This window comes from Cardiocondyla obscurior, linkage group LG24 (genome assembly GCF_019399895.1).
Source record: "Cardiocondyla obscurior isolate alpha-2009 linkage group LG24, Cobs3.1, whole genome shotgun sequence".
NCBI classification, from domain to species: Eukaryota; Metazoa; Arthropoda; class Insecta; order Hymenoptera; family Formicidae; genus Cardiocondyla; species Cardiocondyla obscurior.
In genome coordinates, this window is record NC_091887.1 from 1,169,072 (window position 1) to 1,191,694 (window position 22,623).

Genomic DNA, 22,623 nt, shown 5'->3' on the forward strand with positions numbered 1-22,623 from the left:
CAGCGCTCTCTGCGCCTTCGGACTTTTCGCTCTTCTTTTCATCTTATCGGGAAAGTAACTAATTAGAACGCTGACGTTTTTCTTTTTCTTTTCTCTCTTTCTCTCTCTCTCTCGGAGCGGCCATACCCAAGCAATTTTTTAATTAAATCCTTTATAAAACCATATGAGGTATAAGCAGTTTAAATAAAACAGAAAAGAAAACGGAAGAGAAGCGGTTTTATTTCTCATTACGTAAGTTTTAATAATTAAAAAGGAACTTCCGTGTTTTATTTATTACCCTATTCGTCGGTGTTAGGGGAACCGTCTCCGCGATCGAGAGCCCGAAAATTAAACTTCCACGACAGCGGTGGCCCGTGTGAAATTAAGCAGGAATAAAGTGTTGTTATTTATTGACACGGTAATTTCTTTAACAACGTTCCATATACCGATACCGGGGGAAGAGCCGGTTAATTCTGCACGAGTAATGCCGAAGAAAAGGGTTCGGGCTATATTTAGAATTAGCCGATAGTGGATAAAAATAATTCGTGTAACGCGATACGCGTATAAATACGATAACACGTGCGGCAACGGGGCGAGAGTCGGACTGAAAGTGACGTCGACCGTACAGAATCCTCTGTTTCCGTCGGTGATCGATGTATCGGGTTTTATCTGATGCTCGTGGGAGGAGTCGTTATTCCGACGAAGGGACGCGTTTTCTTTAGGGTCCCCGCCATATGGCCACGCAAACTTTAAAGAATAATCTGGGGACGCCGAACGATTTAGGCACGTCTGATAATCGGGCGCGATAAAATCGGACGAGCCACGGGTTTAAATCAACAAGGCAGTTTCTCTTTTCAAAAAAAAAAAAAAAAAAAAAAAAGAGAAAAAAAAAATCTAAGCCGAGACATGTACGAATCGCTCGAGTATATCTACCGACGGCTCATTAAAGTCGCTTCTCCGAGGGGACACCTCCTGGGGTTCGTTTCCGCTCTTATCGTCATCGATAAGCCTCTACGTCGACGGGACGCACGAATGGTTCGATAAGAGAAATTACCGGTAATTCGGCATCAAGCGTGCAACGAACACGTGACTCAAGAAGCTTTGCGCGTTTGATGCTTCGGGAAATGTTATCCCAGCATTCCAGTCGAATCTCTAACGCTATCTTGTTCAAATTTGCATTGTACCGTTTCCCGTTGCTGATAGCTTTAATCTTCGAATTAGTGGCGTAACGTTCGCTTAGACGGTTATCCTTAAAACATATCTTCGGTAAAGAAAGGCCCGTATTTATTCGAGATACCGTCCTATCTGTCTGCAGCCTTTATTAATATTTTAATATTAAAATAAATGTATAATAATTCGGAAACGCTAATATCACTCGGCACGTTTGGTACCGCCGCATCTCTGAAATTGTGTGAAAATCTCTACGTACAAAGTACCAGGTGAAATTTAGTCGGGCTTCATAATTAGGATAACAATGTTTGAAGTTGCAGGCGCGCAAATTAACTTTTGTATGTAACGATCTCCCTCGGCGAGGGGTAACGGCTAGCTATATTTAATATTGTTAGTTTAAAAGTTTCGCACTTTGCGGAGGAAAGTTTCGAGCGGGCCGGGAGACGGCCTGAGCCGCGCTGCGCGGCGCGGTCGCGAAAGATTTCATTTTTTGCAATAACAGACTTTTATGCGCGCGTTAAGAAGTGTCGCGAGTGAATAAAAATTGCGCCGAGTAATTTCAGATTATTTCGCGCCAGTCGGGAGGAAAAAAAAAAAGTCTCGGGCGGCGGGGCCGGAGCAAACGGGGTTCAAGAGCGTAAGGAACGGGGATTGAAAGTCCCAGCTACGGAGGACTTTCCAGATTGGCTCGCCGAGATTATAAAGAAAAGGGAAGACGGGCAGAGAACGCGCGTACGAAATTCTCCGATGCACGCGGCCGCAGCTGCGGAATCAACGTTTGCACCTGCTCGGTGATGGAAGTACCGGGCGAGGAGGAGGCCCCCGGGGCCGAAACACGATTGCGCAAAAAGACTTGACATTGTGCATTGTCCATTGAATATATTTGAAACGTTACCCAGACGCGAGGGCGCAACAAACTCGAAAACTCCGACAATACGATATATTTCATCCGATTGTACTAATAATCTCTTTACCGTTGCAAGAAATATTTTAATACCGATAGCAATTTGCGTACGAATATAGAAACTACGTTTCATGGCATTTAAAATTGTTGTCGAAGTAAAAACATACTGATCTCTTTTTCTTTTTTTTCTTTTTTTTTTATATAAAATTATTCGTTTTCTATCAAATATTTTATTGCAGTTAAATTTTATTAGTTGAGTCATACACGCGACGTTAATATTTTATTTTTCTCGTAACGTTCCCTTTTTATTCCGAAATGCTCAGATTAAACAGGCAGTTAACTGGAATCGAAACAGATGGTGCATCACGCGCGTCGTATCGAATGTAATTCTCTCCGCTGTCAGACTTGGGGAGCTTTTAAAGACGGAACGTTATAGCTTTCGGTGAGTGCGCGCCGTATTCGAAAGATCTTGAATAAATATTGCTACGCTGCGACAGTAAAGTTTGATATACTGCGATTACGATTGTCGTGTTATTTCCGGGGGCCATCAGATTCTCGTAAAACGCCGGCTCGGCTTAATAAAATTTCGGAACACAAACGCGAGAGGTGTCTAAAATAATAATAAATATATTATTATTATACCCCGCCTGGTCAACGACCCTTTTCGCTACTACGCCACTCTAATATTCCGCCTCAGACGGAGAACAGATGTCTGGAAAGCTGTCAAATGCGGTTCTTTAAAGGATCAGCGACCGCAGCCGGCAGGTGCGACGACCACCAGCTGCCGGTGTCCTCCGCACAACTACATCCTTAATCCTAAACTAATTTCTTCTAAAATCACAAGACTCGCGTGCCCGTGACACTTTTTACGCCCGTGGTTTATCGGCGGATTTGCATAGGCGATGGATGTAAAAGTCAAAAGTTACAGCGCTCCCGGTAAATTATTTTAAAGTAACTTTCCCGTTGAATAAATTAGTGAGGTAGTCCCGGAAAAAAAATTTCTTTTTCCCCTCCCGTCGTCCTACGAATGCACGCGCGTAATTGTTAGCTTAACGACGTGTACGAATTTATAGAAAGCGTCCGTTGTTTTATCGTGCGTCGCCAGATGCGGAGTGCCGAGCGGAGTCGGCGGGCGGCGGACCTCCGAAATCAACTCTCGCACCTGTGCGTGGCACGATCCCGGTGCGGCCGGCAGGTTGCTCACTCCGCTCCGCGGAGTATGCAGGTAAATGCAACGCGCCCGGATGCACAAAGGTTACAAAGTGCCACCTGCCGAAAGCAACCCGGTGCGAGCCGCTGCAGGCGAGAGCAGCAGGCGGCCGGTGTCTAACTACGTGTTCTTTTTTTATCCTTCCTACTTTCGTCCCTCTTTTTTCTCCTCCTTCATTATCTCGCGACCACCGGTACGCACGTACGCGAATGCCCTGCGGAGACCGGACCGTCGCTCCTCGCTAGCGAATGACCGCGCAACCGATACTTACGCGCAATTTTCAGGCCCACCGCGTGCGGACAAAACGCGCGTCCGCGTCGTCGTTACCGGCGCAGAGTCCCGCGACAGGATTCAGTTGCACGAGGGATCGATCCGGGAAACGGTATCGCGCGGGAGATCGCGATATTCATACTACCCGTTGACAAAGACGACGGAGGTCTATAAATCTACGCGTTGAATATTCGTACCCCCCCGAGCTCCGAGCTCGACATAAAAAATTAAGCTTCTCGTACGCGGACTTCGGCGCGGAATATTCATCGGGGGGAGGCAGGGAGGAGGGAGGAAAAGGAGAAAAACGAACAAAGATTTTTGTTTCGCTACACGTGAATATTCCGCCGATGCACATCAAACGACAGAGTTGCCCTTTTTCGCTCGCGGAAGTCTATCAGGTCGATCAACAGTAAAGTCGCCGCTGCCACACTTCCTGCTTTACCCCCCTTCCCCCCTCGTCTCCACCCCGGGGTGGAAACGGTGGTCGTTCAACCCTCTCGCGCCGCTGATGCCCCCGGTGGGTAGGTAAGGACCAATAAAAGTACAATAACTTATGTACCTTCATTTTTACTGCGAGGATCAAAGTGAAACCCCTCGGTTAAATCGCGGCCAAAGTAAATAACGAGCACTAAATTGGGCGTAAAACTTATCTTACGTGCGTTTATCCGTTAACTCTCGAGGGCGTCGGCCAGCCAGGCGGAAGTTTAATAACTTGGTTAACAAAGGTATCGGTATTGGCCCCACGTTATCGATCGCCGAGATATCGCGCGTTAAAACTGGAAGTTACAAGTCTACCGCTCGCACAGGTGCATCATCGCAAATGTTAATGATATCGGTGGGATTTATTAGATAAAAGAGGCTTAATTAATATTCGATACGCCGAGGCGCTTTGACACCCCCCTTCAATTTTCCACCCGCCCATAAATGCCTGATTCCAGGCCGATCGTTTAACCCTTTCATCCGCGAGTCGCTCGACTTCCGGGATAGATTGCCGGACTATTTTGTACCACGTCTGGTAAGAGATGGCTTGCTGCCAAATTGAAAAAGTTACGTGGAAACTTACGGTCAAAGTGATAGATTAATAGAGAAACGACGTGAGGAGCAGTGTACGGTAAAAAAGAAAGTAATTCTCGCAGCCTTGTTTTAACCGCGTCGAGACGAGTCTCATAGTCTTTCAAAAAAACGAAAAAAAAAAAAAAAAAAAAAAAAAATTGGTTGACGCGACAACTTCATTATTATATTTTTTAATTACTACAATTGAGTAATATGCGCTTAATGGCGTGTCGCTGGTTCACTTACCTTATATATATTCCGGTTAGGTTAGGGCAGGTTGTAGTCTGTCCGTCCTTCCTTCCTTCCTTCCTTCCTTCCTTCCTTCTCTGGCAGGCTGTGGATTATCTCAGCGTGTTGTAGCACTTCACTTTTCTTCATAATCACTAACACTATTGTTCGTGAGACGGACGACCGAACGACGGTGGATTATCGCGGCGATTTTTTATGATCGAAATTAAGAATCGCGACGAACGAATATTCATTGTATTAATTTACATTCGCGATATTCGTGGCGATGCGTACTTCCACCGGGTCCGTCCTTGAACACGACGCGAGAAGCCGACTGCGACGTAAAGCGAGGTCACCTTTTGATTCTCGTCGGCGGAATGAGCGCGACCGAAGGCTCGGTGCCGAGCAGCGAACGACACGGGCCGCGACGCGGAATGTCCCCCGTGTTCACTTTATGTTCCTTGAGTTCCTGAACACTCACTTGCGCGAACCTGGTCGAGAGTCTTGGCCGCGACGAAGAAGACGGGCGAGTTCATTTTTTGATCCTCGTCGGGCAGAATGGACTCGTCCAAAAACTTGGTACCGAGCAGCGAACGACACGGGCCGCGACGCGAAATGTTCCCCGTGCTCACTTTATGTTCCTTGAGTTCCTCAGCACTCACTTGAACGAACCTGGGTGAGAGCCTTGGCCGCGACGAAGAAGACGGGTGAGGTCACCTTCTGATTCTCGTCGGGCAGAATGGACTCGTCCGAGAACTTGGTGCCGAGCAGCGAACGACACGGGCCGCGACGCGGAATGTTCCCCGTGCTCACTTTATGTTCCTTGAGTTTCTCAGCACTCACTTGCGCGAACCTGGGTGAGAGCCTTCGCCGCGACGAAGAAGGCGGGCGAGGTTACCTTTTGATTCTCGTCGGCGGAACGAACACGACCGAAAACTTGATGCCGAGCAGCGAACAAGACGGGCCGCGACGCGAAATGTCCCCCGTGTTCACTTTATATTCTTTGAGTTCCTCAACACTCACTTGCACGAACGTGGGTGAGAGTCTTGGGCCGCGACGAAGAAGGCGGGCGAGGTCCGAGTCTCTTGCTCTTAAAATGGCGGTTGCCGGAATCCGCTGAACATCGTCGAAGGAGATGGCGAGCGAAGGCGGCGGTGCTGCCGGACGCGCGACGCAATTCACGCCGGACGCTTCGTGGCGCTGCGCTCGTCGTGTAACCTTGTCGTTCCGAAGCACTGTTTTAAGGCACGAAATAAAGTACAGAACAACAAATGGAGTAACCGAGAGGCACAGAAAATGATTATTCGTATATAGATCAACGACGTAAATACTGTTTCGTTCGCGAGACTGTCCTTCCTGCAGTCGAAAGTACGCGAGATTGCGGACTGATTATCAACACGTCCTCGCGCCCGTGTGTCCGCAACTAGACTGACCGCTAGAGATTTCGGCCCTTGGATAGAAGGAGGCAACCGCGTAAAAAGAGTGAGAGAGCAATAGGCCCGATCGTCAACTGAACGCTGTCCTCGCGCGGAATTCTGAGAATCGCCGAGCTCGCGCAAAATTCTCGGAAGCGCCGAGCTCGCCGAGCTCGGCGCCGAGATAATCCGTTTGTTTACGTTTTTTTCGACGCACTTGGCGACGTCGAGGCGTGTTCATCCAAGCGAAAAAATTACAGCGTTATTTTCGCGACCGAGAGATCCACCGTCACTCTTCGAGTTCTCAGATCGTCGTCATTTAAAGCTCCTTCGTTCGATCCAGCTCCAAAAGATTCTATTGCTCGCACTTAAAACCGATTTTGAGGTGTGATTTAATCGTAGTATTTAATTAACGTGTCCAAGCACAGACGGTGTTCGCAATTTTACCTTCCCCCGCCCCCCCTTACCTCACCCCGCCGCACCTCATCTTGCCTCATTTACGTCTCATCCGCGATTATCAGCGATCGTACGGCCACGGTGCACGGCGGTGATATAAAGGAACTAGAATACCCTAGCGGCGCCGACCAATCACAGCGCTCTATCGATCGCGCCGACCAATCACAGCGCTCTATCGATCGTCTGATCTAGAACGGCGTACGTGGCTCACGGCGTACGTACGTGACTCACGGCGCACTTGCAAAGATACGTTGATCACGTGCACATGGATCGGTTTCCGAGGCTTCTGCGTATATTCTCACACGATGTATCGTCATATACGTACGTCCCGCCTTGCTCTGAAGCCTCCTGTACCGTAATATCATGCACAGGACTCCGTCGTCGTCCATACACCTACGTACAACCGGGCAAATAAAGGTGAATTAATTCGTTCATTACTCCGTCGTAATTAATACGCTGACCTGTAGTCGGGCGACGACACGTAAGCACCGAAGCTCTCTCACTCTTTTACGCGGCTGCCTCTCTCCATCTAAAGGCCAAAACCTCGTACGATCAATCTAGTTGCGGAGACACGTGCGCGAGGACAATCGTTAATTACTCCGCAATTATCGCGTATTTCCGACCGCAGGAAGGACAATCTCGCGAACGAATAAGTGCCTGCGTCGTCGATTTAGATACGTACGATCATATTCTGTGCTTCTCGGTTACTCCACTTGTCGTCCTGTGCTCCGTTTCGTGCATGAAAACAGTGCTCGGAACCTCAAGGTTACGCAGCGCCACGAGGCGTTCGGTGTGAATTGCATCGCGCGTCCGGCAGCATCGACGCCCTCATCGTCATCTCCTTCGACGATGTTCAGCGGATTCAGGGAACCGCCATTTTAAGAGCAAGAGACCCGGACCTCGCCCGCCTTCTTCGTCGCGGCCAAGACTCTCACCCAGGTTCGTGCAAGTGAGTGTTGAGGAACTCAAAGAACATAAAGTGAACACGGGGGACATTTCGCGTCGCGGCCCGTCTTGTTCGCTGCTCGGCATCAAGTTTTCGGTCGTGTTCGTTCCGTCGACGAGAATCAAAAGGTAACCTCGCCCGCCTTCTTCGTCGCGGCCAAGGCTCTCACCCAGGTTCGCGCAAGTGAGTGCTGAGGAACTCAAGGAACATAAAGTGAGCACGGGGAACATTCCACGTCGCGGCCCGTCTCGTTCGCTGCTCGGCACCAAGTTCTCGGACGAGTCCATTCTGCCCGACGAGGATCAAAAAATGAACTCGCCCGTCTTCTTCGTCGCGGCCAAGGCTCTCAACCAGGTTCGCGCAAGTGAGTGTTGAGAAACTCAAGGAACATAAAGTGAACACGGGGGACATTTCGCGTCGCGGCCCGTCTCGTTCGCTGCTCGGCACCGAGTCTTCGGTCGCGCTCATTCCGCCGACGAGAATCAAAAGGCGACCTCGCTTTACGTCGCAGTCGGCTTCTCGCGTCGTGTTCTAGGACGGACCCGGTGGAAGTAAGTAACGCCGCGAATATTGCAAGTGCAAATTAATACAACGTATGTCCGTCCGTCGCGATTTTTAATTCGATCGTAAAAAAATCGCCGCGAAAATCCGCCGTCGTTCTCTCGGTCGTTCGTCTCGCGAGTGTTAGTGATTATGAAGAAAAGTGAAGTGCTACAACACGCCGAGATAATCCAGAGCCTGCCACAGAAGGAAGGAAGGAAGGAAGGAAGGAAGGACAGACAACAACCTGCCCTAACCTAACCGGACCGGACGATACAAGGTAAGTGAACTGGCAACGCGCCGCAGATCACTGAATTGTAATTGCATAATCAATTGTAATCGTCACATTAATTAATGTCTCTAAATATAATGACGCGCGTAAATTGTATCCCTCTCAAAATACTTGACAAAATACTTTGAACCGGGCGGAATAAACTGCAGCCGAGGCAGTGCCAATTGCGGTCTCAGCGGCGTCTTCGTCGTAACACGTTTATAACGTAATAATCAACGCCGGAGCCGGTAATATATAAACGAGGCAAAGTGGTTAATGCCATGCCGCGCGGCAAAAGCCGGGGTGCATACGCGCGAGTTAGCGTACGTCGCCTAACCGCGAAGATTAGACCGCGGTTTCTTCCCCGGGAGAGTACGCGACGTGACTAACGGCGTCGCAATTAAAGAGGGAAACGGCGTTCCGTTAGGGAGCGATAATACCGCGGGATTTTAACGACGGGCTGACTTACGAGCGACGTACACGCGCGGCCCTTTCACACGCGGGGCTCCTCGCGATTGCGCGAGAAAATGCATCGGCCGAACCGGGGGAAGGGCGCTCATGCGAGGCCTTTGCAAGCCGCGCGAACAAGTTGCGACGATAATTTCGGGAGAAGCGCGGCGGGCTTAGCTCTCGTACCTTTATCGGATGATCTCGGGTTAAGGAACCAGCCGGCAGAAAGATGGTTGCAGCAATCAGCGGCGGCTGCATTCGGGGGGGGTCACGTGCGTTGCGTGCGCGCCGGTCGGGCTAGGGCGATGCACGCGGATGCACAAAGAGCTCAAGCCACGGAGCATGTCCGAAACGGGCCACCTGCCGACAGATGTTAAGTCTAGCGGCCGAGACCCTGGCGCTGCTACCCTCGAACCGGGGCCCGCTCTCCTTTCCCCCCTCCCCCCTCGTTCTACCTGGAGCTTCTCTTTTTCTCTCTCTCTGTGCTCCTCTCCGCTTCTTACCGCTCCCGACGTGTCGGGACCGATTCTCCGCACCAGAACCTTTGTCCGCCGCTACGCCTTATGTGCGTCGCATCCAGTACTCTCCACCTGCCTGTCGACCTCCTCTGGACCGCTGTGTTTTCTTCGAGTACAAGAAGCGTTCCGAGAAAAACGCTCGGGCGCGAGCGCACTTTCGGGCCCTCTAATTTCGGAGATCGTACATCATCGGGGGCAGAATTAATAAAAAGTACTCGAGAATTTAATTTCAAATTAACCCACGGGTCGAGAATCAACTTTGTCACCGAACGTACCGGAGGATAGTCTTCTTCGTGGCCGTACCGCGTTTTTCCGTTCGGTCACTCGGCGCGGATGTCAAGTATCTCGGTGCAATAAACATCTAATTATTTTTCCGCGAAACGGTCAGAGGTCGGGTTAATTATTGGAAAAACAATGGAGCTAAGATACGGAGGTCGCGCGGAGGAAACGCGGAGCAAGGACAGTCGAGCTTAAGTGGGCAAACGGAGGAGAAAATAACCTAGGGTACGCGGTGACGCCGGCAGCCTTTGTGTTTACCAGGGCCATCGCGTGACGCCCGCATTCGCCTTCGCCGCGGCGGTTCGCAGATCCCCCGAGTGTGACCCGTAGGTGGATTTCTGTGCGCGAGGAGCGAGCCGCTCTAAATTAAATATTGCGTGCTTGAAAAAAATGGCAGTCGTCAACATCTGCAGACCTGCGTGGAAAGGACCTCGAGTCACGCGACGGGCGATCCTCTCTCTCTTCTTTTCGCGACGACAGTACCCTCCCTCTTTACGTTCCGCGAGGTGTCATTGAACGAATTTCAGCGCGTCCGCTTTCTCCCTCCTCTCTCGCTTCTTCTTCTTTTTTTTTTTTTCCCCTCCCCTTTCAGGAAAACAACAAATTATTTCTTTGCGAATTAGTATCGCGGATCTTTGCAATTCCCTCTCGCTCAAACGAATCCCCGACGACGGAAGAGGGTCGGTAAACGCGAGGAGGACAGGACAACAACATTGGAAAATGACGCGAGTCACGCGACGTGCGCTTACTACGTTACGTTCGGCTTTCTTTCCTTCTTTCGCCCGGAACGACCGCGAGTCGTTCGCAAGATGCCACCGTTTCCGGTGTGCGACAGCTGTCCTTCGTCCTGCCGCTCGGCGAGATTGACAACGTTGACGAAGACGTATCGACGCGCCGTATATCCTCATTTCTTGCCCGCGCCCGAAACGAGAACGTCGCGACGATAAACTGCCCGACAAATTGCGAATTTTGTCTAAAAGAATTTCACTCGCTAAATTTTCCCTCGACAAATAAATCTAGGATTCGCGTTTATTCTAAAATTAAAAACATAAGAAAAAAAAAAAGAAATCAAGTTTTTAATATTCCACAAAGTCCATCTCTCAAGCTCGCAAAAAAAAATAAAAAAATAAAATAATAAAAAAATATCGGTAATATACTTTCAAATGTTTACGTCTCCCACGTGGAAGCATCTTCACGAGACGCCAACTAATCTAATCTAAAGTCCCCCATTTCGTGGTCAAGCTGATATCTGATTTAGTAACGTTTATTGGTGCAATTTCCTAGACGACCAATTACGGAGCTGTACGATGCTCGCTGTGATAGCCGCGTTTAAAAGCGCGTATACCTCGGAATCGCATTTCGCTTCGCCGATGGTAGGAAACGTCTGGAAGAGACAAGGAACGAGATCTTTTCCTCTCCGTTATACTTTCACTTTCTCTTACAGCAGCCTCCTCCGCTGCGTTTTCCATTCCCCCGCTCTCTTTGTCTGTCCCCCCCTTCCCTGCCCCTTCTCGGCCGAGATTCACCGGGTATACGACGCAGTCTCTTCGCCGTCTAGTCTGAAACCTAGGTATTATTTAGACTTTCACCGGTCGGAAGTGCCCACCTCTCTGGCATATATATTTGTTATTTCTGCGTCCTTTCGCCTCTCTCTCTCTCTTTCTCTCTCTCTGCCTCTTTAAATTGCATTGGTTGTCAGGTTTGCAATTACAAAAATACATCCGTCGATTAATAACTCATGTACATGAATTCGAGAAAGAAACATTTACAAGAATTTACTTAGATAGACGTACGGAAATCTTTGGGAAATAAAAGAAAAAATATATCCGAATTTAAATATTAATATACGATCTTAAGAATCTTTCGTCTGTAGAAGAAATGTTTAATTTAAAGGAGCTTTTATCAGTTTAATTGGCAATCGATTCCGTAAAACGTGTGGAATACTTGTACATTCTATGGTTAGTACGGTACCATCTCTCTGCAGTTCGCTCGCGATTCACTCGGCCGGCTAGGAGATATTTCGAGATCGCGGAACCACTTTCCAATCTCGCTCGCGAGAAAGGCCGTCTGGATTAATAGAGCGTGATCGAAGGAAGAGGGATCGATCGAGAGTTCCTCATCCCGCTTGTCGTGTCCGAGACAATGCGAGTCGCGGCGGTCACGCACATAGAAAAGCGCCTCGCCGCCGAGGGAAACGAAACGACGATGATACCGCGATATAAATTATTCAGACGACGGTTCGTACCGTGATTGTTCAATCAGTTCGACAATCGCAAAAAAAAAACCCCCAAAAAAATTAGAAAAAAATTTTTTAAGAAAAGAAAAAAAATCCGCTAGTTAATTTGATCTTGTACCGAAGTGAAAGGCCTAATGAGAAATCATTAAAATCTCCACCGGCGAGGAGACGCGCCGTAAAAAGCAGTTCGGGCCTGAACGCGCCGGGCTTTAGCAAGCGAGAAGGTCGAAAAGGGGCGAGGGGAGACGCTTCTTCATAGCCCGGCAGGAGGATTCGTGAAATCCAACGAGCGAAGCGAGCCGGAATATCCTCGGCCATTTCGACAAAGGGAATAAGAAGAGACTACGAAGCTCTCGCACACACAAGCGCCGGCCACGTGCCGGGCAGGTGCGAGTGCATGAGGTTTCTCGAATAACAGTCGGCATTTATCTCCTCCCTTTCTCCGCCGCGGCGCGTCACGGCCGCGAGTGGAGGCCTTCTTCCCCTTTGTTCCCTCCGTTGGTGCATTCGGCTTTTCTCCCAGGTTAAGAAGAGAGTAGAAAGATAGGAACTTGGACAAATAGCGCGGAGTTGAATCGTTTAGAAAACTTCCAAGCCGGGGGGAACCGGGGATCCTCGGGCCACTTCGCTGAAAGAAAACTAACGAGGTGAATTCGTGTATCTATCAAAGGGGAGGGATCCACCGCGCGGGGCTATAGATCGTTCCCGGAACGAGGGGGCAAGGGGGGAGAGAGAGAGAGAGATCCTATACTCGATTCTGCCCGAATCATCGAGCACGAATTCGAGATACGTCAAGGCTCCCTTGCGGCTGGCGGCCGCGTCGTCATCCTTGGCTCGTGCTCCCGATTCAATCGATCGTATCATTAGCTTTGGCATGGCGGCACAGTGCCGAGACGATAATTCGCAGTAAAAATCAACGCGCTTTATCCGGATAAAAGCAACAATATCACGCGGAAAATGCCTTTCACTTTCACGAAAGTCTATCTCGTTGATAAAACGTTAGGTAACTAAATTAAGTCGTTACAGGCGTCTAGATCGATTCCAGAAGCAACTCGACTACGAAAGAGAGAAATGTAATTTGCCAAATTGTTCTGTAATGTATATTTCTGATGCATATTTTATTAAAAGATATAATGCGACGCAAAGTACATGATAAAAGTATTATTTCGATAAAATTACAATGTCGATTCGCAAGAGCTTATATATAAATATAAAACTTTATTATTAAAAACTTTGTACCATATAATAATTTCACATTTGTAAATTATCAACGACAACTCTTTTTAAAGAAGAATTATTTATTAAAATAATATTTAAAAAAATAAAAAAATAAAAAAAATACATTAATAAGTACCGAGATGCTCGGAAAAATAAAATCAATGCGATTAAAATGAAAAGGAGATTAAAAACGGGAGGCAGATGGGAGAGATGCTTCACGAAAAGATGACCCGGCGGGATGCTGGAGCAACATATCGCAGGCACGATGAATTTATTTCTTCATCTGACTTGCGGTGGCTCGGTCACGAAAAGGGACGGGCGTCGGGAAGGGACCGGTAAAAGGGAACGAGGCGTAAGGGCACGTCGCGACGCGAACGTACAAGAAGAAAAGAAAGTGTGTGGAGCGCGCGCGGGAAAGGAGGTTGGGACGGCGACGGGGCAACATCTGCCGGGTGCAACAATCTCGAACACCTGCCGTCTGGTAGTCGCGTGCTCTCGCACCCCGGGAGAACAGGGTGGTGGAATAAGACGACGACCGGGCCCGATCCTTGCCCTCGTAACTTACTCGAACGAGCCCGGCCGGCGCGTTAGGGGGAACCAGCCAAGGACCGCGCTACGCACAATGGATCTGGCCAGACCGAATCGATTACCAGCCAGTGTCTGGCTGCGATTGTCGTCCGCGGTATACAGGACGATCCTCGGAGATCGCTCGCCGTACGCCCTAATCGTTTTAGCCTTATTCCGAGGCGGAGTAAAAACACACGTGGAGAGCCGGTGTGCCACTTTCGCGCTATCCAAACATCGTGCAATAATTTCTAGTTATGATAATATAGAAACATTTTAAATTACTGGCGATATCGCCGATACAGATAATAATAATGATTATTGATCGTAAATAACTCCTATATCACGTATTTCACAGCCGAGAGAGTTTCTATTAAAATCGGCGGGTATAAATGATTAAACAGCCTAGCGCATACGAACAAGCGTAAATAAATTATGCGCGCCGTTTTATACTGTATTAAATCTTATCTGATATTAATTTGGATAACGATAAAATTAGTCCCCAACTAATAAAATATAATAATACAAATTATTTGCTTTGCGTTGCTAAAATAAATTAAAAAAAAAAAAAAGAAAAAAAAAATTAACGGAAGAACTATCAACGTAATAATTAATTTTACAGAAATAATACACCAGCGTTAAACTTTACGAATTTCTTTCTTTCGCGGTATCGGCGTCGGAGCCAGGTTGCTTCTCATGTAATTACAGGTCAAGAGGCTTGTTACACGTCGGACTATTGATTACAAGGCTCGCAAATAAAACATGGCAACAATTATCTGAAAGTATTCGATTGCCCTGGCGCTCATCGCCTGCAATTCCGCGCAAGAAACTAGATCAAGTGGACGATCGATCGCTCCACTTTTCCAGCGCGAGCAAACGGCGTAATAACCGCTAAGCGTATTTAGATAACGCTTCACTCGTGACGAAGGTTATTAGTCTATTAGCAGACTGTTGTAGGCCAGCGGAGCGTCGTCGTTAGGTATCCCAAGGCCGGTAGCGAAAGCACGTTTTATTAATCGATTAATCAACCACCGGGAACCATCGGGCCGAGCTGCTTTCCCGACTATTGCGACGGTAACGCGAAAAGGGTGGCTAATGGACACCCCCGATCAATGGCTGCAAAATTACGAGAACGCACGGATAATTCCCATTTTTCATCGGCCGCTATCGCGCTGATTAATCGCGAGACGCTAACGCCCTCGCGTCTGATTCGACAATTTTCTGGGAATGAGTCGCGCAAAGACTGCCGGCTTAATTTTATGCATCGCGCGAGACACGCGAGTAATAAAATCACTTTACTCCGGACCCGCGTAAAGCACCGTCCGAGGCAAACACGTCGAACTTACGGGGAGATAAAGAAAGGGAAGAAAAATAAAAAAAAAAAAAAAAGAAGGCAGACGGAAGAGGGAAGCGAGAGCGGAAAGAATCCCAAAGAAAAATTTTCCCCGCAGTTATAACCTCGGAAAATTACTTTTCCCTTCTTGTAACGTTCGGCGCTTTTATTCGCGCGACCTCCTTCTCGGTTCAGATCGCCACGCCGTGCGGCAGAACTTAATCCTGACCCTCGTCCACCAGACCGTCACACATAGAAAAGGCCTATGTATAATTATTTCGGTACTCGGGGGTCTATTATTATCGCACGGTATACACACAGGCGAAGTAGCCGCCGACGGAAATTTCGTTGCTGGCCACCGGTGGGCGTCCCCTCTTTCTTTCTCTCCCCCAGCGAATAAAGAGAGGACGCCACAACGGAGGGGACAGCACGTAAGGGAAACTCATTACCGTAATGACGTCCACTTGGCACAATAATCAATTTTCAATTTCCACGAGGGATCAGTGCCGTTTTCCCTCGCTTTATTATTTCCTCCCCGGTCGCCGAGCGGCCGCGTCGTCACGCGACGAATCACGATTCCTTACGGGACGGCAGCTTTTCGCGAGGAAAACGTACGCGGGGAACGCGCCGGGCTTCACGCGATCTTTTCGGGCGCGCGCACGTGATTCGAGGCTCCTTCATCTTGCGGTTTGCACGGAAGACGGGCCCTCCTCTCTCCTTGTCTTTCTAAAAATATTGAAGCGGCGCATAAGACACGAAAAGCGCGACGCAGAATCTCTGACATCATCGGCATGCGCTCGGGATCGGCGGCGAGGCCGGCCGGTCGGGCTTCCGAGACTCTTTTTAAAGGCGGGTTCACGTTATTTTTAGAAGCATTATTCAGGCCAGGTGGCACTGATTTAGCAGTTGCCGGTGTATTATTGGTGTACCGTGCGCTCACGATTCGCACGGCGCAACAGCGGAGGAAAAAGAGAATAAAGAGATAGAGAGAGAAAGGGATATATATCATATGATCCGCGGTGCTTCTCATTTACCGAACGGATTGAGCATAATTAATCTATAATTCGTACGTCAATTGCTTTTTCCGAACGGCTAAATGTCAGCGGCTAAATTCGCCGGGGAAGAAAATGACATCTAGGCAAATGGAAAATCATTGAATAAACGAGTGTCGGGACCGGCGACTAAACAGTATATCTGAATATATTCCCGGGCTTTTACGCCGTACTCCGCGGCGTACATTTCCATCGCTAAATCTATTGTATACTAATTCGAGAAATCGTCAAATTGAGGAGATAAAACGAGAGCGGTTATTTTTCTCGACGGTAATTTCGCCCCGACCTCGATTTAAGGCAAATTGGCTGACAGTTATCTATGTTAAACCGTTGTTTTCGCAACCCCTTTAATTTACGTAGATATGCACACCGTGACTTAGAGGCGATACACCTTTCCGTGCGCCCGGTATGTGTGCCATATCCTTGCACCACGCTCAACGGCGGGAAACTAGTTCAGTGAAACCTCGGTTGTAAACATCGTCGGAATCGAAGGTTGCATCCATTACTTAGACCGCGCTCGCAATCGTTGGCTGGCATCTCTGAGAGAGGCATATCAGGCCGAGAACGGAGTGTCATATCTTGGGACACAGTTCAATAGTCACATTTCAATTAGAGATTAAACCGAGACTGCATTCAGCTAGGTAGCGGAACGATTACTCATATGTGAAACCTGATTTCACGCGGCTAATTCTGGCTTAAACTATGTTGCACATTAACTCCGACGGTCGTTAATTTTAATTAACTCGGCATAACGCGAATGCAATGTTACGTGCGTTAATTTAAGGAGACATTTCGGAGGATTATCAATACGTTGAATTTTGATTCGATAGAATTAGAATGTATTATAATGTTTTTAAAAATAACGAAAATATAAGCCGAATATTAAGAAGATATTTTTTTTATGTTACAGTCATCTGGTGCATCGTGAACTCCGCTGCTGCGCATCGATCGGTGAGTCGCATGATTTTTTTTACAATATGTTTTGGGGAATAATATATTATTTATAAAAAAAAAAGTAGTTATTACAATTGTAAAAAATAATTCAAATTAACGAAATGATAAAATTTGACCTGACATTTACTTTCGTGACACGAAAAAGGGTGTCAAGGGAAGAAATAAATTTGCATCGCGAAAGAAACGGCAGTAAATTCAACTCGAAAATAATTATTTCAAGCACAAACGCATATTACTGGTTAATTAATTAATATATATGTAATAAGGAAATTACCACGCGCAACATTACCATTAAAGAAACATACGCATATAATTCAGAAAATTGAAATCAATTTGCGAGTCAAATTTTATCATTCTCTATGCAAATTTTCTACATTTATTTATGTAAGTACATGCTCGTTAAATTATTATCCTATAAGACTTTGGAAATGTTTAATGAATACGCGAGTACGTATTTTATTCTGCGCCGTCGGACAATAAACTACTGATCAGAATATGTATCTCCGTAACGTTACGGGTTTCTTTATACCGGGATGAGGGATTATTTCGAAAAGTTTTCCCAGCGCGAAATTCCCTTGATTGCGCCTAATGAGAATAAATTCGGTTCATTTCGGGCAATTTCGGGAGCGCCCAAAGGCATCGCTAGAATTTCTTCTATCGCGTTTACTCCCCGGCTTTTCCGTGGTGCTCGGTAACTCCGTGCTGACCGTAGCGGACAGTGTCCGAAATTATGTCTCGGACCACCCACAAACTCACGGCGGGACAGGTATTAATGTAATGTCCACACGATGTGCAGACGTCGGTCGGTGTGGACGTTCTCATAAAAATAACGCCCGCGCGCTCTCGCGCGGACAGACACTGACAAATTGAAAAATGATCGCCGAACAGCCGGGAAAAGAATCCGCCCCCGGTCCGTCTGCCGAAGTAAATTTTCTTGTACGCTCGCGAGAAAGTGAAGAGAGAGAAAAAAAAATAAAAAAAAAAGAAGAGAAAGGATGAAGTAAGCGAGAGGCGAGGAGCGTACTTAAAAAAAAAAAAATAATATCCGATACGTAATCTCTTTTGTCGCGCGACGTTGACGTACGGCATATGCGGGAGGGCAATATTTTTATCGCGCTTTATACTAATATTTTAGAAGCATTCTTGGAATTCTCTCGCGCTGTCTTTCAAAAAGTGTCATTAGGCAAACGTTTCTCCTCGCGCGCATTTCCTAGCTACACGTCGCTATCCGTTGGATTTAATTCTGCCTTCGGAGTCGAGTCAAAAGTAGTAAAATATGCATAATATGTCAGAATACAGTATCAAAAAAGTGATAACTAAAGCGCGGATGAAATAACACGAATAAAAATAATTTTTATAACACATTCGCGATGATAGATAATCGCTATACGGTCAAGAATCAAAATTATAATAAAAATAATAATAATAAAAAATTTAGATTTAATGTGATCGCTGCCGTTATGATTTCTATAAATGAATCTCGTGCGGTTGAAATATACGAATACTTTAGTGCGCTAGTCGTGAATCGAATTAGCATCGTTTAGACGTGAGAAACGTATTCCTATCCGTCTCGTTCAATTTCACGACCCGAACCAGTCACGTTATCACGGTGCGAGTTGATAGCCCGAACGAAGTCACGGACGCTCTCGCGATTTCGCTTAACACCTATCACCGGCGGCGTATCCGAGACGAGTGGCTTCCCGCTCCGAAATTAGCATAGTGCTGGCGATAATGAATTCATGATACATAATTTTCACAAATGCGCGCTGTAACGTCGCGCGAACGCGGCGGTTATCACTCTTATGCTGAACACCCATATATACCTGGGAATCCGATTAGTCCGCCTAATAAACATACGTATCGCGCTGTTTAATGAACACTGACAACTCGCTCGATAAATCGCGCTAACGCGGCTCGCGACCTGGAAGAATATCCTGGCTATCACTATGCGTTTATGCAGATGTTGATTTCGAACTTCCTGACATAATGATGAGAGAAAGAGACAACTTTTTATTACCATAATCGTCGGAATATGAATTCTAATGTCTCCCCCGGTGAACTTTGTTACCGTACATGAATATCGCTTTCCTACGAGCATATAGACAAAGATATTTAGACACAATATATCTCTAATAAAATAATGATATTCGTATTAAATGAAGACCGTCACCGTTCGGTGTTAGTAATCGCGTTACTTTACGCCTTATTCGACATCCGCGCTCTCGTTCTCTTTTGGTCAAGTGACGCAACCCCGAAGATGCCCATAACGAAGCGCCGAGGCTCCGCGCTTTCGTCATCGGGTTCGGACCGCGCGAAGATATTAATACCGTTTACACGAACGGTTGAGTCATGCCCTCATCGTCGCAGATAAGCCACTTTCTAAATGCATCGGTGCCGAGACCATAAATAGCCCACAATGACTCTATCCGCTATGCAATGGGAACGTACCCGACTATGCCGCTCGGGCCGGCCCGACGATTTTTCTCCCATCGCCGATAGACCCGTTCGAGACGCGCGGTTACTCGCGGCGCTACGCGCACACGTATATCTATTTCAATTCGCGACATTAAGTGCTCGTTAAATCCGGCTTACGCCAACGCGCGGAGATCCTCCCGCGGCGGTATCCAAAGTCCGCGTGGCCCCGACGGCTTGTTTACATCGCGCTCTATTTTTGCGATTCTATTTTCGCGGGGATTTGAGAAATCCGCACGGGGCGAGCGCCGCGCGGGTGTACCTTCATTAACTGATAAAATCATTTATTCACCGTTGACGCCGCGACGCGAGTCGACACACGCCCGGTCGATCCTATATTTTATCGTCGACATAGTTGCGTTTTGTAAACGGGTTTTCAGATTAATGCGACGATTAACGTGCGGCGCAAAATGTTCTCGAATAGCAATTATTGTCAGATGCTTTCGATAATACAGCGTACACGCGTGGCCGCGAAACGGGACTTCGGAATGACTCGTCGCGTTTGAAGATCAGCGTAGATAGCGCGGTGCAAAAAAAAGAAAAAAGAGAAATAAATAAATATTACATTAATAACGAAAAAACGTGGGACGATCGCACGTTCCCGATTCGTAATTTATCGGCGTATTTTTATTTTATTATTATTTTATTTAATTTTTTTTTTTTTTTTCAAAAATGCTTTCTGAAAATCTCCGCTTTTGATTCTGCGAATTATTAATAACCGTGCACGTGTCGGGGTGCGCGTTATAATTCTCAGTTTGTTTAAATAGACGCAGCCTTCGAGCTGCAAACTAGTTGCGCCCATTAATCTGGGCGCAGAAACGATAAATAGAACAGAGAGATAGCTCTTCGTTAATCGGCGCCGATAAATAGTTCCATATGTCTTTGCGGGTATATTACAAACGTGTTGACCACCGCCTGATGATGCATCGCTATCATTTCGGCGAGTTTCAAATTTTCTGTCGCTACAATCCTGTAAACTATCCAAGTCGTAAGAGTCAGTATTCCATACGTCATATTTCCGGAATTAAGAGAAATGCTTCATCGTAAATATTTACCGAGCGACGCGTATCTCTTGCGTGTGCGCTGCGTACGTGTGTGTGTGTGTCGACCGACGGAGATACGCGTGTAATTTTTCTCTTCCGTACAGCCTTCTCGCGGCACGCACGCCGATTATTGACCGGTTATCGATTTCCTCGAGCAATTTCCGCTTCGTTATCTCGTCGTCTCGACTGTGATTAATAATCAGCCAGAAATACGTATACTTTGTATCCCGCGTGTCTCTGAGAAAGTTGCCTCTTTCTCTCTTCTCTCTCTCTCTCTCTTTCTCTCCCGTTTTCTCCCACCGCGGGTAATTATTCGGCGCTACGATTGTTTGAATAATTGAAAATAATATTCAAGCCGCGCTGGCGCGCGCGGAAGTGCCGTCGTCGAGAGAGCAGGAGCGTTTCCTGACGCCGCCGACGACCGAGCGGTACTCGAAAAACGATCACGCGTACACACGTGCGTGGTGTGCGTGGACGTATCGAGGTGCGGCGTAGTGAGTCATTCATTCATGTCTGGGCGCGAGAGAGTTGGTGGCGGCGACAGCGGCGGGCGTCACACGATTACGTAAGATAATGCACGTACCGTACGGGGGAGCCGGTGGGGGATAACAGCAACAAACGGAGAAAAAGAGAGCGAGACTCACGCTCTGGGAATGCAGGCCTTAAACAGCCGACAATGAGCGCGAACGCGGGAATTCGCGGTCGTGTTTTAGAATTCGACCCTCCGGAGGAAGTATCGAGTTAAAGAAACGGTAACCACCGCCGCCCGAGTGTCTTTATTCGCCTCCCATTGAAGCACGGCGTATCTTCCTCCCTATTAAACATCACAAGAAGCGCGTAATTGTCCGCGTCGTTCACTTCGTGGAGCAGAACTTGCACAAAGCACTCTTTGCGCCCGTACATTGGGGATGCTGAAGCTAAAACCCTATCTTTTAAAAATACTACCTCGGCATTTAATCGCGAAGAAAAAAAAGGGGGAGGGAAGGAGAAAAAAAAAAGCGCTTAATACTAAAACCGCGAAAATGGACCGTTTACATTTTTACGAGGAACAAATTGCTTCAATTTGCGAGAAGGGGAAACGAACGTGATTGTTATAAAATATTTTGCGCGTGTAAAAGAATCAATGCGCAAATGTGTATTTTGCTGTGCCATTAAAAGGCACATTAATTTCAAGTAATTCATATATAACGTGCGTATAATTATTCCGAAGTATCAATGTAATTTCTTATGTAATTTCTCTAATTATTTTTAAAGTGACATACCGCGCGAAAATTATGAACGCCTTGCTACAGATAGGGATTTTTAAAGTCATTAATTAATGACTTATGCATACATATATATATTTATATCTCTAAAAAAATATAATTAGCACAGTTATCTGGAGCATGTAATACAACTATGTTACGCAACAGTCCCGTGACCGTATATTAATAAAAAATTAAAATACCTGCATACTAGTAATCCTGTCAAGAGCGAGACAGGCGCTTAAAATACGACTTCGGGAGGGAGAAAAATAGAAAAAAACCTAGCTCGAAGTTCGCGACTGCGACTCTTGAGACCGTCGCGTAATGCAGTTCTCATCTTCGGCGCGGTTGAGTAACCGCTAAGTTCGCCTTGGATTGCATCAAGGGTCGGCTGCCGCGCTGCCACCAGCCAATTAATGCACTTTTAATGAAACGATTGCGTGCCCGTCGCCTCACGCGTTATTTTTAGATAGCGCCGCTACCAGAATAAATCTCACAGAATCCACGGGGCGAATTAAGAGCAATTAAAGCCGGGCCTAACTCGATCCGTTCACGTCTTTGTCCTCCGCCAGTTCCTGCCTCATTTTCGCGGCGAATAAGACGCGACGCTCGCAGCCCGCGCTCTCTCCCGCGGTAATTCCTTACGTAATAAACGCGGGAACGCGTGCACGAGGTCAAAAGCATCATTATGTCGTTGCATAGAGAGAGCATGAGTCACGTAACATCTGGAAACTTGTAAACATATCTTTGTTAAAACGCCACGATTTCGCTTCGATCGGAACCTGAAAATTTGCATTCCCAGTTCTAAAAGAGATAGA

The 22,623-nt window shown here is 47.2% G+C and overlaps 1 protein-coding gene across 1 annotated transcript in view; it reads right to left on the bottom strand.

The window, feature by feature from the left end:
- Pdk1 (Phosphoinositide-dependent kinase 1) overlaps positions 1 to 5,242 on the bottom strand; it is a 97,337-nt gene extending 92,095 nt beyond the window's left edge. Inside the window, exon 1 of the mRNA XM_070672006.1 lies at positions 4,833 to 5,242. The gene's annotated coding sequence lies outside the window, so the exon portion shown is untranslated. The remainder of the gene's footprint in view (positions 1 to 4,832) is intronic.
- Between the last annotated feature and the right edge of the window lie 17,381 nt (positions 5,243 to 22,623).